At 45.8% G+C, this 13,662-nt stretch overlaps 1 long non-coding RNA gene across 2 annotated transcripts in view; it reads right to left on the bottom strand.

The window, feature by feature from the left end:
* Nucleotides 1-8,009: 8,009 nt before the first annotated feature.
* Nucleotides 8,010-13,662, bottom strand: part of LOC112552012 — an 18,805-nt gene continuing 13,152 nt past the window's right edge. For both annotated transcript variants that reach the window (XR_003096373.1, XR_003096372.1), the window contains one exon: nt 8,010-8,449. This is a non-coding gene — a long non-coding RNA (uncharacterized LOC112552012). The remainder of the gene's footprint in view (nt 8,450-13,662) is intronic.

Raw genomic sequence — 13,662 nt, 5'->3', positions numbered from 1 at the left:
CTAACTAACCGCAGATCACACCTAACATGTAATGGAATAGATCCCTCACAAGATTCTAAGTGCTATAGCTGGACACAGTTCAAAAGATTTGAAATGTTGCTAAATTCACAGCCTTATATTTGCTACTCTTTTCTCTAGAGTGGGTGTGTCTACACGTGCATTTAATGCTGGCATAAATTTACTCCGTAGTAAATTACTGTGCAGTAAATGGGAATAGGCTGGTATCTACACATGCAGGCATTAAAGTGCCTTAATGCTGTGTGTAGACTGACTTGGGACTAAAGTTAGTCCCAAGTCAGTCCACATACACAGTGTTACTGCACAGTAAGGCATCTACATGTGCATTACTGCACAGTAACTAATTGGGCATAAATTTGATACCTGCATCATGCAGGTATCAAATTTACACTCAAGTTGGCCTAAGTCACTATATTTACCACACAGCACAGGCATGCACATATAGTAATTTCGGTTACTGGGCAGTAAATGTACACGCGTAGACATGCCCAATGTTGCTTTTTTATAGTCAATGTTTCTTTTCCTTTTCATGTTGGCTGACCCTATCCTGGTGCTGCTCTAAACATTCCTCACCACCAGCTAAATGAATCTCTTGTGTCTAAAATACATACCAGGGAAGGTGATAGATGTAGGTACCAATGCTGTTTTTCAGATTGACCATTGCATGCCGTGGAGATTACCTTTGTATAAGTTTTGTGTACCAAGCACTCACTTGGAGACAAGTTTAGGGAAAACAAAAAGGAGTCACGCAGTGAACACTGTGAACGATTCTCTGTGCAATGGACCTAAGCAACAGATGATTGAAGTCAATGAAAACTTTGACTTCAAGTAGTCTGTGGTGACCAACCTGACGGTGGGTGGTTGGACCCAGAAAAGTGCTGCGCGAACAGGCCGGGGACGGAAGGGTTACGGGACCTCGTTTCTCCTTCTCTTATCTCTCTTCCCGTTGACGGAAAAACAATTAAGGAGGTGGTGTAACAAATAGATGCTTTACTCACACTTCCATATAGGTGGTTTCCTTTACAGCAGTTTCAAGAATAAACTCGCTGTTAACTCGAGAGCTCTAAACACATTTGAATGATATACTTGGTCGTGATGGGGGCGTCCGGGGGGGGGGGGAAGGGGTTTCGTGGGGCGAGGAGCGGGGGCGTCCGGGGGGGGGAAGGGATTTCGTGGACGCAGGATCCTGGCAAGGGTGATCAGGCCTCTCCAAACTGACTCGTGGATCCCCCTTGTGCTTGTGTTCTGCCCCTTTTTATAAGCTACAGAGCCAATCAAAATGTGTCCCGTGTATCTGCTGACTTTCAGGAGGCTGTGACTGCCGGCCATGCGGTCACGCCCCTCATGTAACCCCTGATTTGCTGAGGCTATTTGATCACGCGTTCATCGTGACTCCCTCACACTCCGAGCATGGTTCACCCTCGTGTTTTTACATTTAATACCGTCGAGTTCTTAAGTGTGTTTAAGATACAACATCCAACACAAACACAAAGTAAAATACCAACTAAGGGTATTAATAACGGTGGTCATTCAGCAGTTCTATTGTGACAGGGGCACTCAACTCATTTGGTTATGACATATGGGTTGGACCAATATGAATTTTTTCAGACAAGTAAATGTATATATCGGACAAACCCTTGAGTAGCTCCAGCTGACTTTGCTCAAACAACATTAAGTATCAGATAGTTTACAGTTGTTGTAGTAATCCCATAGCATTACCTAATTAAGTCACTACTTTGATGTTATGCACTGCTGATTCCGTTAGTCTAAGGCACATCTCTATCCTGCCTTCTAGTTTGACGTGTGTTCTGTGATGAACTGTTCAAAGAAAAGTTCTCCATTTTTGAGAACCGAACGATTTCTTTTCACATCTTTTTTCCCTTTCATCTTTCTGTTCGACAAGCATATTTATTATGATAAGAAAACACCAAAAAGGCTCCCAAGGTTTTTATCATAGCCATTTGACAGTATGAAAGGACTTGTATTAAGTTAGTCATGCATCATAACAGGCTACAAACTCTCTACTCACCTTGCAAATCCCTGTGTCCTCTTCAGGATGTTCAACCCAAATTATGCAGAAGGCAATGCTAGCAGAGAGCAGATCCAAGCTGGCTTCTGGAGCCAGGAGAAGTGGGAACAGGATAGGCCAGAGAAGTAGGAGAGGAGAAGTCAAGAGGCAGCCTAGAGGGTCATAGTGTCTGCCTGCTTTAATGTAGTGGAACCCCTGGGGCCATTCAAGTTGAAGCCAACTTTTGCACACACAAAATACAAGTGTTAACTTGTGTGTGTGTGTACACACACACACACACACACACACACACACACACACACGTTATTTCATGGCACACATTTAATTTTGGATATATGTAACTTTTGAGGGTTACACAGTAAAGCACTGGAAAAATCTATTTCCATAGGGAGAAGAAAAAAAAAAAAAAAAAAAAAAAAAAAAGACTATGGAGCTAAGAAAGAGATCTGCGAAGCAAAATGGACCCACAAAGGTCCATGTTGGAAGCCATACTGGGAAACTTGTACCTCCCTCTAATGAAGTTTGTGCAGTCAAAAGTGAATTATGTGACCTACAAAAAAATTTTACTGTAAGATGCCCTGCAGATTAGATAGCCTTTAAAATAAATTTTAGTCAAACTAATTTTCATTCTCCTGTTCCCCAAAATAATTCCCTACAAATATTAACATTAATCTTTAATTTAAAACATTAGAAATGCTACAAAAATATTTTTATGGCTGTTGTTCAGCACCACAAATCCTTTTGCACTTCATTTACTTTATAAATACAATAATCATCATCATCCTTGTTATAATTATAACAAACATTCAATGATATTGTAAAGTGAATAAATGAAACTTGTGGACTTGTGTGTGTTCATTCTCTTTCCAGACCAAGAAAACCAGCAGCCTTGTTTCAATCAGGCAATTTCCTGCTTTCATCAAGCAACAAATACATTTAGGATGTCCAGCTGTTGTGGGATGGCACATAACATATAAAAACCACTGACATTAACCACTGCAAAGCAGCCAAGGAGGGCTGAAGCCCTGTAAAAATGTGTCAGCATTTTTTTCTGGAATGGCCAAAGGATTCTATTATGGAAAAGGCTGAGATCTACAGTAGAGTGTCAGAGATTACATTCCTATCTAGCTTCCCATATGCTGCTCTCACACTAACCAGATGTCATAGTTTTTGCACTTAACCAAGAGGGAAATCATCCTATCACTCCAAGCTCTAGTGGAAGGCTTGGGTTGAGGAAATCCACAAGGATATAAACACATATGCTGTTCTAGCCTCTGCCTACAAACCCACTTTGCAGGATGGCAACAATCTATGCCTGCCCTGATACCACCCTTCCCTATTATTTAAAACTCTATTATGTGGTGGCACCTTTGGAGTCAACTGAGTGGGATTTACATGATCAAAATTTTGGATTTAGGATGCCTAATGTCTTTTTTGAATTTGGATGCTAGTGATTTAGGAGCCCAAGTCTTATTTTCACAAGTAGCTTAAGTATTTCAGAGACTAAGTTCTAAAGACATTAAATGAGACTTCAGCTTCCAAATACCCAAGTTATTTTTGCAAATGAGACCTGGGCTTTACAATGCTGAGTGGAACAACGATTAAATATTTTTAACCAACTGGGCCCCAACCATTATTCAGGTAAAACATCCTTTTATTTTACAGTTTTGCCTAAAAAACACAGACTTGAGGATCTGGCCAGCTATATAATAATAATAATTTGTGCAGTCCAGTTCACACTATCATTCTCTTCTGTAGTATCAGTGCTGTCCATGGAACTTTATATACAAATGAAGACATGTCCCTCTTTCCATATAGCTTGCAATCTAATTTATACAAGACATAGCACATCAAGAGACAGCAAACAAAGGAGTAGCGGAGGAAAAGGATTTAGTGTGGCTAAAGCCTACAGCTATAAATTATTCGAATCATTTTTATATAGGAGATAAGTAACTTAGCGCCACTAATGCCATTGGCACTGCCGCTAACGTTGACATTGGTAAGGAACTTAATGTTATGGTTTGTCAATGGCTTACGATGGTTAATTTTTTTCCCCTCCCTCTTCATCACTTGTCAAACAGAAAGTCTGGTATCTGATCTGCCTTGCATTAAATTTATGATGGACAAGACATCAAGAAAGGAAAGATAAATGGGACAGGAAAATACCTTCAAACTGTGCTGATCCTCTAATATTGGCTAATTATAATCACTAATAATGCACAGAAGCTTGTAATAAGCTTACAGAAAAAGATTTCAAGGGGACACAGTCAGGTTAAAAATTGTGCTTAAAAACACATTTCTATAATATTTCCAGGTTAAAATGGAAAGAATTTTGAATATCTAATTAATTTTGCACCACTTTTCTGCCACCGATTCACCTTCTGCATTCCAGGCATCTTAGACAATAAAAATAAGCTAATCAATGTTTAATTGGTTCAAAGTCTAGTTCAACTTCCTTTTCTAATGCATGAATAAATGGTACAACATTGTGACTGCATACATTAGAGAGTAATGTTTAAATCTAGAACAATTATAAGCCTGGTTAAAACTATAGAAAGGAAACACTTTATAGAAATATTGTGAGAAAAGGAGGTTTTTTTTTTTTGTTTTTTTTTAATAACTTCTAGACTGTATGGTGATGAGAACTCAAGAAACATATGGCTACAGATAGGTTGCTCACTCCATTTTTCTCTCAGCTTTATACTTACCCACTGGCTGGGGCAGATCCAGAAGGGGTGCAGTGGTACAGGCACACACCCCTTCCTGACCATGAAGCAGAAGCAGTAGCTGTGGACTTCAAGTCCCTGAAGAAGGTAAAAATTCCTCCTCTTTGTTTCCCCCCAGGCTCAGAGGCACATCCTTTCCCTTCCCCTCCCCATCACCCATCCTCTGCCCAATGCTGCTGCTGCTGCATCCCCAGTGTCCTAAGGGCAAGAAGAGCTCCACCCTGCTCCAGCCAGACTGTATTGGGGCTGGGCTCAGCCAAGGCCAGTGGACGGGCAGCTTCTCCCTCCCTGCCTGGTCCCCCATGGGTATTTTCTGCTAGCCCAGGAGCAGGTGTGGGGAGGGGAAACCCTCATAGTTTCATAGTTTTAGGGTCGGAAGGGACCTAATAGATCTTCTAGCCCGACCCCCTGCCAGGGCGGGAGAACAACAAAAAACCCTAAAAACAAAAACGGGACTCAAATGAGTCCAGCCAGGTAGGCATCCAGCCTCTTCTTAAAGACCCCCAGGGTAGGGGCCAGCACCACCTCCCTTGGAAGTTGGTTCCAGCTCCTAGCCGCCCTAACTGTGAAGTAGTTTTTTCGGATGTCCAATCTGTACCTCCTCTCCATCAACTTGTGCCCATTACTCCTTGTTAAGCCAGCGGGGGCTAGGGGAAACAGCGTCTCCCCCAAACCCTTCTGGTTCCCCCTAGTGAGTTTATAGACGGTCACCAGGTCCCCCCTCAGCCTTCTCTTGTGGAGGCTGAATAGGTTCAGGTCCCGCAGTCTCTCACTGTAGGGTCTGCCCTGTTGTCCCCGGATCATGCGGGTGGCCCTCCTCTGGACCCTCTCCATGTTGTCCACATCCCTCCTGAAATGGGGCGCACAGAACTGGACACAATACTCCAGCTGCGGCCTGACCAGCGTCGCATAGAGGGGGAGGATCACCTCCCTGGCTCTACTCGAGATGCACCTGTGGATGCACGACAAGGTCCGGTTAGCCCTGCCAACCATGACCTCGCATTGTCGGCCCATGTTCATCTTGGAGTCAATAATGACACCAAGATCCCTTTCCGCCTCCGTGCTCTCAAGTAGGGAGTTCCCCATCGTATAAGTGTGCTGCTGGTTCCTACTACCCAAGTGCAGCACCCTGCACTTGTCCGTATTGAAACACATCCTGTTCCTGTTTGCCCACCCCTGTAACCTATCCAGATCCTTCTGCAATCTCTCTCTCCCTGCTAGCGTGCTCACCTCCCCCCAAATTTTGGTGTCATCAGCGAATTTAAACAGGTTGCTTTCCACCCCAGCATCAAGATCGCTGATGAAGAAATTGAACAGTGCAGGCCCCAGGACCGAGCCCTGGGGGACTCCACTACCCACCTCCTCCCAAGTCGAGTATGATCCATCCACCACCACCCTCTGAGTGCGACCCTTCAGCCAATCTGCAATCCATCTGACTGTGTAGGCATCTATGCCACAGTCGCCCTCCTGCCCACTGCCACTGCTGCTGTGGCTAGACTGAGCCCAGCTGGAGCAGGACAAGAGTTTCCCTCACCCTTGGAACAGCAGGGACACCGCAGCAGTGGCAGGTTGGATGCAGGGGGCATTCTTACCTGCTTTGAGGACTTTAAGTAATTCCCTGACTACTGCTCCCCTGGTGCAGTCTGCCTGTCCCAGGGGGCAGATCTGGGAAGAAGGCTGGGAGCAGAGATGGTTGTACCTCCCACAGCATTGGTAGCTGCTCTTGCACCCTCCCTTGTAAAATCCTGTATCTGCTTTGGTGATTGCTTTAATATGTGATCTGTCAAGACAGACAAGTGGGAAAATAAAGGAAAAGCTAAAAACTGAAAACACAGAGTGGGAGGGAGAGAAGAACACAGTTAGCAGAACTGAGTGGGGGCCAGAGGAACTGAAATGGTAGCAAACAGCAAATGACATAAGGGCTAGGGACAGAAGTTACACATAACCCGGTTTAAGTCATCAGAAACTGGTTTAAACCTGCAATAGAACAGAAGCTCAATGCACATAAACCAACTTCAAAATGTAGGAAACTAGTTAAAGATAAACCTGGTTGAATGCAGTATCAGACTTAACTGATTTGGGTCAAACCAGTTTATGAAACTTCTGTCCCAGACCCCTTCCTGGTTCAAGTTAAGTCACAGTCCCCCAGCATCCCAGCATGTTTTCCAGCCCTGGGCTGAGCTGTGCTGCCTGCTCCAGAGAGCAGCACTGGTCTCCCAGCTGGAGCAGTAATGGCTCACTGACCAAGGGGGCGAGGGGACAAGCCCAGCTAGGGATGCAGCTCAGTCTACAAGGGGGGACTACCCCTCCCCCCCCACCCCAGGGCAAACCCCAGCTGGGATCTGGGGCCAGGGAGGGGGGGAAAAATCAAACACCCTTTCCCCTGCTCAAACTTACTGCTGGCTGCAACTGTGGGCTACAAATCCCAGAGGAACCTGGAAGCAGGAAGAAGAAGTGATGAACAACCCCGCAGAGTCCTGCTGCTGTAATTCTGGACTGCAAATCCCAGGACCTCAGGGGCAGCAGGAAGAGGAAGTGAGCACACAGACAGAGAACCATGCTTTAGTGCTCCCTGGCCTCTGGCCTGAGTCACTGCAGGTATGTGGCTGCATTTTCTGAATCAAAAGCAAATGTCTGTTCATTTCTGTTTCAATTTAATCTGTGCATTTTAGATTAACCTGCAAAGACTGAATTGTTTCAGCCTTGGGCTTTTTGTCTGTCTGTACCTAGCCAAGGGCTTCAGCCTGTGCCTGTTGAATAAAGTAGGAATTTGAATGATGGCCCCATTTCCATGTTACTCCTCTTTGGCCATGTAGCACAGAAAATGCATACATGGGCAGAAACATTACATGGCTTTTTACACTGTACAGTAACTGAGAACAGTAAGAATTCTATATATTTTGACTAAATGTGGGATTATTCCATGAGCTGAATGACAATGCCTGACAGGGACTACTGAGTGCTGTAACGTAGCCTCTTCTGCCTCCAACGCTTGTTACTGGCAGGCATCTTCCCCAGAGGAAGAAACAAAGTCTTGTTGGCTGGAAGTGTGCACCATCCAGAGAACTCCTAATTCCCAGATGGGGAGTGGCTTTCTAATCCCTTTGCACCACAGAATCAGAGTTATTGCTCCACAATTTGGACTAGACTTCAATAGAAGCAGGAGCTTCTATTTTCCATCTATTAGGAATGGACCAACTTAGTGGAGATGCACATATTTCAAAACTCACAGACTATTTTGGGGGTTTGCAAAGCTAGTTCAATTTAATTTTTATTTAAAAGAGCTTTCTGTAATGTAAATGACTACAACCAAATTTGTGTCTGGAATAATTCCAATCAAGCTCATGAAGTTACATAGAGTAGAACAGAAGCAATAGTTTTTTTATTTTTCCCATAATGACTCAAGGGGTTGGGGGTTGTTTTATTTTGGGTTAGTTGTTTGTTTTTTTTTAAGTCAGGAACATGTTATTTTTTAGTTAAAGATAAATTAATGCCATGTACTTGGGGTAGAAGTCTGATCCATTTCCGTCTTCTCCAGCCTCCAAGCCAGCTAGGCACAAATCTCTGTTCCAAACACTGCATTGATTTTTCTTTAGCATGTTTGTTATGCTTTTTGTTTCAGTGTCTTTCTTAAGCAGAAGAGAAACCCACTGCAATCCCAGCTGTAATTCTGAACCTATGTTTGAATGGTGTTGAAAATAAGAATAAGAAGATTAGTTGCAACTGAGGTATGCACAATTAAAGGCTGTAAATCCCTTTTGAGATTTTAATGACATGAACAAGCCACTCACATTTCACTATTACTTGTCATCAGATCCTTTGATAAAATAAACCTTTGTTATACACAATTAGGGAACCATTATTAGAGGTGAGCAAATAGAAGAAGATATTTTTCTCTAATAAGAGAAAAAACAGTGCTTTTCATTTTCTCTCAAAGTTGAAAATGACTCTTATGTTTGCCTTCCATAAACATTCAGAAACACAAACTTCATTCTCACAAGCACTCAGGTATACACCTGGACAGGGAATGAATTGCCTGCCCCATAAACAGTTTCCAAAACTTTTCCTGGTGGCTCTGGCTGGGAAGAAGCTCAGAGAGGGAGGCTGGTGGGGCTATTTGACAAAAGGCAATGGAAGCAGATTCGGAAAAGTACAGTGTTGATATAGAGGGCTACATGTTTGAGGTCACATGCCCATAAACAAGGAAGGGTTCCCTTTGACTCTTAAGTTAAATCCGAGTCCCCCAGTATCCCAGCATACTCTGCAGTTCTCGGCTGAGCTGTCTGCTCCAGTGGAGGAGGCCTGGCCCTGCCCCTCTGCTCCCCAGTGGAGGATAGGGGCAGAGACATGACCAAGCACTGCACCCCCTAAGGCAAAGGGGGCAGGGAAGAGGTTTATTCCTCCCACCCTCCCCCCTGTCCCACCAGCACGGACCTCAGCCAGGGTCTGCCAGGCAGGGGTGTAGCAGCCCATCAGGCATTTTGCCCCACTCACCACTCAAGCAGTAGGGGGTGTGGCCAGCCCTGGCAGCAGCCTCAAGCAAACAGGGGATAGAGAGGGGTTTAATTCCTCCTTCCTTCCCCTGTCCAACCTGAGCCAGGGTCTGCCTGGCAGGGTCCCTCTGCTCCTCGCTGCTACAGCAGCAGGGGTGTGAGCATGGCCAGATGCCATGGCACTCTGGGATGAAGGGGGAAGGTAGGGGGTTATTCCCCTCTCTGTTCCATCTCCCCCAGGGGACCCCAGTCAGGGTCTGCTAGCTGCTGCTTGCCACCAGCCAGGCAGATCCTGCCTGGGGTTCCCTGGGGGAAGAGGAGAGGGAGGGAAGGAGAAACCCCCTCCCTGACCACTTTGCCTCAGGGGGCCATGCCCGATGTTATCTGGCCATGCCCCTGCCCGATGAAGAGGGAGGGACCCTGACAGGGCAGCAGTCCCTGTCATGGTGTCCTGGGGATGCAAGCCTCTTCCTGGTGGGGTGGGGCTACACTGCAGGTGGGAGGGAGGTGGGCACATCCTGCACTGGGCAAGTGGCGGCAGTGGGACTCAGAGGTGTGGCTGTGGAAACTAAGCTGAATTTTGGGGTGGCTATAGTCCCCCAAGATGCCCCTAGTGCTGCCACTTGCCCTGGGCATACTGCGGCAGCTCTGCCTGCCCCGCTCCCACCCACAACGCAACCCCCCACTGGGAAGGGGCTTGTACTCCCTGGGACACCATGACAGAGGCTGCTGCCCCATCAGAGTCCCTCTCCCATCACCTGTCCAGCAGCGGGTGCATGGCCAGATGCTGGCTGGCATAGCCCTTTAAGGCAAAGGGGGCAGGGAGGGGGCTTAGTCCCCTCTCCCCCCACAGAACCCCAGCCAGGGTCTGCCTGGCTGGGGGTGAGCAGCAGAGGCAGCAGCTGGGGCTGGCAGACCCCAGCTGGGGTCCCCCCAGGGGAGAGGGAACAGAGGGGGAAATAAACACCCTCCCTGCCTCAGGGAGCTATGCTGGGCCAGCATCGGGCCATGCCCCTGCTGCAGCAGTAAAGGCGGGGGGGACCCTGACATGGGCTGCTGTGCAGACCACGGCTGGGGTCTGCTGCCAGTGGGACAGAGGAAGGAGCAGGGAATTACGACCCCCCCCCTGTCCCCCATCTGCTTGAGGCTACTGCTGGGGCTGGCCACAGCCCCCACCGCTCCAGCAGCGAGGGTAGGAAATGCCTGGCAGGGGCTACTTCCACCTTCCTCCCTCCTCACAGACCCCAACTGGGGACTGTGCAGACCAGAGTGGGAGTTTAAGTCCCTCACTAATCACTCTCATCCTGCAGGGGCCTGGCCATGACCCTCCTGCTCAGTTTTCCTCTAGCCCAGCCCTTGCTCTAGCACCACCCAGCTTCTGGCCTTAGTCACTGCAGGTGTGTGCCAGCATTTCCAGCATCAAAAGTGAATGTCTGTTCATTTGCTTGCCAGTTCAATCTACGCAGGGTAGACTAATCTGCAAACAGTGAATTGATTCGGGCTTGGGCTTTTTGAATGTCTGTACTTAGCCATGAAGTAGAGATCTCTGAGGGACAGAGATGTAACTGAATGTAAAGTGAAATTCTGGTATCACTGAGAGGTCATATTAGCATTGCAGGCAACCAGAGAAGGGTCTTTGACAAGAATATTATCAAGGAAATAATGAATTCCACTAAGACCAATGGAGAGGAGCTTTAGAAACGAATGGGGCACAAAGAGTTCTAACACACACCTTCTGAAGTGAAGTCAACCTACAATTCCAGAACCTGTATGCCTGGAGATGTGATATCTTTTATTAGACTAACTAAATAGTTGAAAAAAATTGTTCTTTGCAAGCTTTTGAGCACAAATGCCCTTCTTTAGGCACAGAGAAAGTCAGAGAGAGGAATCTACTACAGCTGTAACAGAGATCTAACTTACTGCATGTTATGGCTGCATTAATTATATACACATTGTATAGATAACTTAGACCTAACCAACGCAGGGTGCATGTAGAAATTCAAATACAGAACAACTTCCTTGGACTCTTCATGTGTCATTCACTTACAGGAGAAGACAATTGGTAAATGGCTTCAAATAATTAATGCATCTGAGGACTTTGTAACCTGCCTCTTATTGACTTGTTAGAAAGAAATGAAAATCTGAAAAAAGTTAATTGTTCTGGATGCTTCACTGCATGAACCCAGTTGGCTTCAGGTACACCAGGTAGAAGATACTTTCACAGAAAAATTCAGAGTCCTTATCCTGTTTGGAACACTCTCACCTACCATTCCTGTACTATGGTACTTGAGGGACAATAGACGTTCCTCACCCCTTTCTTCTGCAGTATTCAGAGATCTCTCTTGAAAGATGTGATGGGACTTGAGCACTACATATGCCCTGGAGTACAGATCCTGTTTCCTTGGAACTTTCCCAGTGTTCTGAGCCATTTCATAAAAAAGACTTCTGCAAAAATGAGGGTGGTGTTCGATACAGCAGCTTTTGTCAAAGGCTCTCCACCAGCGCTACAGCATGAAAGTTTTTTTTATGTGCTCTGGCCTGCCACACATTTGACAAACTTTGCATTTACCTACTTTCTCCCTTGCCTCCTTTCAGTGATTCCAGTCTGATCATACAACTTGACAAAAAGAAACCAATCAAGTCCACCTACCTAATGGAAGAAAATGTCATCATTCAACTTATGATAAATGTATGAAAATTAACAATGTTCAGGATGGATCCAATGCTTTGGAGAGAGAAAAATAAGTCTCTGACATCTCATGGACTGAATACCCTCATACAAATCACCCAAGTCACCATTTGGGATTGACTGTAGAAGCAGGAAGCAGAAGTTGCCTGCAATGCCTTATTAAAATCCATACATCTGTAGCATAAACAGGTTAATGGTGATTGCATTTGGAAAAAGCTAACTAAACATTTTAACGACATTACTAACTCTTAAACAATTCATCTGGGGCTGGGAGATACTAAATTCTCCTGAAGATAATAGAGCTAAATTTCATTCATATAATCACTTGGAAGTGCTTGCATTTCAGAATATACACTGTTTTGTCATGTCATGTCCAGATCACTGACTGCAATACCACTCCCTTAAGCCTGCCATAAAATTAACTTTACGTGGCTGCATAGAGACATACACTTCACTGACATAAGGGATGTGGACTTTTAAACTTCTGGCTCCTGCTGCTATTTCAGATTTGTGTTCGTGGGGTGGTAAAAGCAGGGCTACACGAGCAGAGGACTGTACAGTCTGCAACTGTAAATATAAATCAGAAGCCCCCTCCTTTGCCTAAACAGCTGGCCAAAAGCTGGAGCCTTGCAGCACTGTTTCCATTCAGATAACAAATTCGTTATGAAGCAGGTTCATCACTGGTGTAATCTTGTTTGCTTACAACAATGTACACAAAGCTCTACTTCCCTGAATGGTGGGAACAAAAAAAGAAAGCCACATGCAGCAGCAGTTTCCTTGGTCAGTTCCCCGACCTCTGCTGTCCGTTTCTTCAGCTTTTCTGCTTCCTAAACATACAGCCTGCAGCTGTGGAGCTGACCTGATACATAGCCTATTGCCTTTGAAGATGCCCCAGCTTCCAGCTATTTTCACTCCATAAAAAGGGTTGCTTGCTTTTTCTCTGGAGCACTGAAAACGTACTTAGCACACCCATTGGCTTTAATGAGGCCTATGATTATCTTTGGATCAAAGATCAGGTCTGTACCACAGACGCTTGCCTATATACAATCAGTGAGGAGTGCGAGTTCTTGCGTTATTTCTGCTTTGGCAAAAAGGCTGGTACACAGTTATCCAATAAAAGACACTGATTCATGGGTAGAGCTTATTTTCCCCTCAGGAAACCACTAGTGACATGAGCAAAGCATCCTTTCTTACTGGTGTAAATGAATCCACACTAGAGAGAGTTTGCTTGTGCAGTTTTTCCAGAATGCCCGGGCAACTTTAATTTGGCCACTGTACACTGTCCATGGGCCAAATCCAGTCTCTGACCCAGGTCATCCACCCTGTGGATTTTGCCCTGGGTCTGGTGGCAATGGTAGGGCTTTGCACAGTGGCAGCCAGCACCCCAAGGAGAGCAGCCCTGAGCAACACCATGGGCAGAAACCCTCTAACAGTGGCCAGAGACTGGGTAAGAGACCCAGCTCAGCAGGCTGTGGCCACAGCCAGGAAGCTTGTGACTGCAATGCTGCTGGAGCTACTTGCTAGGCCTGCACGAAGCAGTTAGTATTTGCTTTGGATTCGGCTGATTCAGAGGACAGCGATTTGATTTGGTGATTTGAATCATTGTCCCGACTCGATTCGGCCAAATTTGATTTGGATATTCAGCAGCAGCCAAATCTTCGCATCAGCCAAGACAGGCCCATCCCCCTCCCGACTCAGTGAGTGCTG

This window comes from Alligator sinensis, unplaced genomic scaffold, assembly GCF_000455745.1.
Source record: "Alligator sinensis unplaced genomic scaffold, ASM45574v1 scaffold160_2, whole genome shotgun sequence".
In the NCBI taxonomy this organism is placed as follows: domain Eukaryota; kingdom Metazoa; phylum Chordata; order Crocodylia; family Alligatoridae; genus Alligator; species Alligator sinensis.
The sequence above is the reverse complement of the archived record's forward strand: the minus strand, read 5'-3'. Positions and strand labels throughout refer to the sequence as shown.